Here is a 5,101-nt window from a genome sequence, read left to right as displayed (position 1 = left end):
TTTCCCTCTTAAAATGCACCAGATTGATGCATTTAAATGTTAAACGGACGGCCTTAGAGGGTTTAGAATCCCCCCACCATAGTCTCACAAAATAGAGGCTGCCAAACAACATTGAGCATAGGGCCCCCAAAAAGCTAGAAACAGCCTGGTCCACAGGGTTACAGCTCTATGACCATTTTTTCTATATTTGGTTCTGAAATGTTGCAGATTCATCAGAGTCCCACAAAGCTAAAGAAAGAATGCCTGTTTCTCCTGTGTATAGAGATGCGGTAACCTTTGTCAAGCTGGCAAGCGATATATAGAAAGTTGGATGCCATTCCCAATAAGTATTCCGCCTTGTTCATATCGGCTGGCAATGCTAGCCACTCATCGCCGTGGCTTATCGTCCACTGTGCTCAGCGTTAGTGGTGCAATACTCACAAACGACTCGTTCACAGTGAATGAATCAAAACAGACGACTCAGACACAGGCAGTCACTGAGTCAAACTCTCGACTCATCGATTCAGAGCCAAACTTTTCATCACAACTCAGCATTCTGCTCCAACGGCTACTCCCATTTTTTAAGTCAATAGGCTGAATAAATTCATCCCCAATGCATTTCAGATCAGACAAGGGCGTGTCACTATGTCATTTATGTAAATGACTTTGTGACACCCATATATATATATATATATATATATATATATATATATATATATATATATATATATATATACTGTATATATATATATGGAGCTAGCCATTTAATGATTTGTGGGCAAACAATAAAATTTTGAAATGAAACCTAAAACGTACAGGGAGCCAGTGAAGGGAGGCCATGCAGCATTCTGGACTTATATATATATATATATATATATATAAATATGTCATGCTGTGTCATAAGATGACAATGAAGAACTATATTGAATCAGTCAGTTTTGGCCCGGCTTGACTGCTGTAATGCCCTCTATGTTGGTGTGATGCCAGGCCTCCCTCTCATGCTCGCAGTTTGTCCAGAACGCTGCAGCTTGTCTTTTAAGAGAGAAATGAAAGTGAGAGCACATTCCCCCCCATACCGGCCTCCCTTCACTGGCTCCCTGTACATTTTAGGTTTGATTTTAAGATGCCTACAAATCATTAAATTGGCTAGCTCCAACCTATCTCTCTGACCTTTTTCAGTACAATCAGGTGCTTCTGGTTGTCCCAAGACGGTTGAAGGCTGAAGCACAGGGGAGATCGTGCCTTTGCAGTCGTAGCCCCCAAACTCTGGGACAAGTTGCCTTGTGGGTTAAGCTGGCCCCTACACTGCCTGTTTTAAAATCCTGCCTTAAAACACATCTTTATGCCTAGGCTTTTAACTCTAGTGTTGCCTTTCTTATAGTCTCATTGCTTTTATTATTTTATTGTCCTTGTCTTCTAAACTGGTCTTGGTGTTTTTATCGTGTTGTTTTATGTTTCGTTGCTGTGTCTGATTGTACAGCACTTTGGTCAACTGTTGTTTTTTAAATGTGCTCTAATAAATTTGGATTGGATTGGATTGGCCAGTTAAGGTCTAAAGGTCTAAGGCACATGAATAATGTCGCAGTTCCATTCATTAGGCTGATGGGACTAGCTGGTCCCCAGTGCTAATGTACTGTAAGTCATGTCAGTCTGCATAGACCAGGCACAGCGGCGTTCGTGAATCTGCCAGCATGAGAATTAATCACTTAGGCAGGATTGACACAGATACAGTGGATGGGATTTTAAACTTTTGGATGAACATCCTCCCACTTATGTCCATCCCTTGATAGACAATAGACAATAATCAATTTCATAAAAAATTGAATTTAGATATGGAATAAAGAGTTATTAAGACATTTTATTTGTTCTTAGCAATTATACATGTGCCTCATTTTGTGCCTGATGCCTATAAACCATCCCCGCATCCCAATTGGTGTACTACATATTACATGTTCTTACTGTCGTCCACCGTACCCTTGTCTGTGATTCAAAATAATTATGTTTTTTTTGGATTGTATTTTTGGATTTGGGTTGATGATGACACTGCATAGAAACTTTCACTGGCGTCTTGCCCTCACAATGCTTTGTGGGATACTCTCGCTAGAATAGTGTGAATTGTTTGCGCGGTACAATATTTCAGAGAATGTGGAATGTCATCCTCGTACTTTTCACATACTATAGCGCTTACTATGGTTTCTGACATACTAAAGATAATGCTAATGCTCGTATGCCATGTCAGACACAGCTAATGTACTCCCAGAGAGAGCCATCTGACCATGGAGCCACAAGGGTGCTGTCCTCTAGTCTGTAGTGCTGAAATCTGTCTCTATTACGCTGAAGCCTGAAAACACTCAAAACTTGACTTATAAGAAATCCATTGAAGGTATGGAGTAGGTTTATGTCATCATGTGTTGCTATATAGTGTAATGTGTGGGACGATAGGCCTAGGTTTTTACATTATAAGTTGTCTTTTTGTGATAAGCGAGGTCTTCCTGATTTAGAGGCCAAGACCCATAAAAAAAAGCCCCATGACAGTTTTACCATCACGGGAAAACCAGAGGTAATTTCCAAAGCAGGGCCATCATTTATTGAGTTTTCTTGAACAGAGGCTGGTTCAATGGGAGTGCAATTATCTGCTTCTCGTCCACCCCCTACTCCCACCCCTTCTCCCTTGGGAGGCTGGTACCCCACACCATCATCCCCAACTCCCACACTCTGAATTTCCCCCGGGGGTTGATAAGATGTTCTTATCTTATCTTATCATCATATCTCATTAGTCAGCTATCCTTCAACCATTCAAGAAAATGGGCCAGTATGGGTGGAGAGGACAGGAGAGGAGGAGCAAAGGAGAGGAAGGGAGAAAGGAGGAGGGGAGAGAAGAGAGGAGGAGATCCATCTATATGCTATCATTAATTTTGGCCCATTTTTGTAATAGCCTCCCTTTTTAAGTTTAATATAATAGAAATAAACATAACAACCATCATTTAGACTTGTACAACAGATTTATAGGTACTCAAAGATGCTTTGCACTGTTAAATGTTGTTGTGGTCGCTATGGCCTAAAGCAGTGGTTCTTCAAAAGGTTCCTGGGGGTCCCCAGCAAAATGATAAACACTTTTTTTCCATTATTTAATTTACAAGATGCACCATTAGAGAATGTACAATAATGACTGTTTTGATGACTGTTTCACTGTTATCTCTATAACTATAGTATGGACTGGTTTGACTGGAGGTTTGGACTAAAATAAACAGAAACAACATCTTGTCAAATGGGGTCCTGCCCTAATGCGTATCAAATTCAGGGTCCTTGATGTGGTAAAAAGGCTGAGAATCACTGGCCTCTATAAGGGTGGGGGCCTCACTTGATCCAGGTCTACTTGTTTAAAGTGCATAGGTATGTAAAGAGCATCAATCAGTAGAAGAATACTAGTTCAGCCGTGATGCATGACTTTCCCGGGGGGAAGGCCCTGCATGGGTTAAAAATAATAAGGGGGCCACAATCCCTTATTATGCGGTCCCTCAAAACCCCCATTCTCAAAGCCACCAGGAGACGGGTGGAGCTGCATAAAGGAGAGGATGGGATCGGCTGGGGCTCCTGGGGCGCCCTCACAAACAAAGGCGGGCGCTTGCAGACCCCTTTCAAACAATCCGACTGATTCAGAGCGTTTCACACCACAGACTATTCACCTGCACCTGCATTATTATTATTATTATTATTATTATTATTATTTATATTATTATTATTATATATTTGTATTATTAATATTTTTGTTGTTGTTGTTGTTGTTGTTGTTATTATTATTATTATTATTATTATTTTATATGTTTACTGCTGCTATTGTATTTGCATTTGTTTTATTTTATTCTAGTATAGATTTACTGCTCCTCGCACTATTATTCATTATTTATAGTATTTTTTGGGCCTTTACAGCACCATCTCCATCTCTCCGCTCCGTAGCAGCCGCGTGGTCCAGCCCGTCTGCGAGCAGGTGTCCGCCGGACGGGGACGCGGTGAATAGAAGCGGCTGCCAGCTCTCCAGACCACCCCCACCCCCACCCCCACCCCCACCCCCACCGCCCACCAGCCTCCACCCCCTCCAGACCAGACAGGATCTTTTTTTTTTTTTTTTTTTTTAAGTCACTTTCGCGAGCAAACACACACACACACACACACACACACACACACACACACACACACACACACACACACACACACACACACACACACACACACACACAAAGCGGCAGCAGCAAGAGCGGCTGAGGCGGCAGGCTGACGTAACCCCCCCCCCCCCCCCCCCACCACCACCACCACCACCACCACCCCACCCGAAATAAAACAAAAAAAAAAAAAAACTCCACGGCGCACGGGTGGGTGGAGGCGGGGATAGAGGCGAGGATACGCCGCCGCCTGCGCGCTGATTTTCCCGTGGAGCGATCGTTGGCACACGGCACCCGCGTCACGTCGCCCCATCCGCCTCTGGATGGGAAGGAACCAGGAGAGGGGACGGAGCTGCAGGGTGGTGCCGCATTGCCCGGCGGCTCTGACGCCGGGATAAGTGTTGCGGTTTTTTTTTTTTTGGTCGTTGTTGTGCAGCGGAGGAGCGGGAGGCAGGGGGGGGAAGAGGATGGGTGGATGGATCGATGGATGGAGGGTGGGTTTGGGTGGTGAAATGTGGGTGAAAGCTTCAGTCTCCCAGCTGTGAGGTTCTACACCGTTGAGATCTGTCGGATTTATTACCGCTGGTATAATAAAATAATAGTAATATTAATAATAATAATAATAATAATAATAATTTAAAGAAGCAGATGTAGGACGCCGTGCGTGGAGCCTCCGGGAGCTTGAAACGACGCCCAGTTCTTTTCTCTTTTTTTGAGCGGGGCTGATTTTTTTTCTTATGCTGTTGCTCATCATCCATCGAATGCACTCTGGTGTGAGGTCCAGGGCATCGCAGGTGTAAATCGGAGGAAAACTCCAGAGAATCTCCAGCTTGTGGGTGGATGACGCATCAAGTGTCCGTCTCCCTCCCTCTCTCGGCTGTGTGGTGACAAGAACGTTCTGCACTTGCTATTGGGAAGGGATTCGGTTGGGTGCCGGCAAGCAGGGACACCGGCCCGGCACC

The sequence above is a fragment of the Zeus faber genome, assembly GCF_960531495.2.
Source record: "Zeus faber genome assembly, chromosome: 2".
Classification (NCBI taxonomy): Eukaryota; Metazoa; Chordata; class Actinopteri; order Zeiformes; family Zeidae; genus Zeus; species Zeus faber.
The sequence above is the reverse complement of the archived record's forward strand: the minus strand, read 5'-3'. Positions refer to the sequence as shown.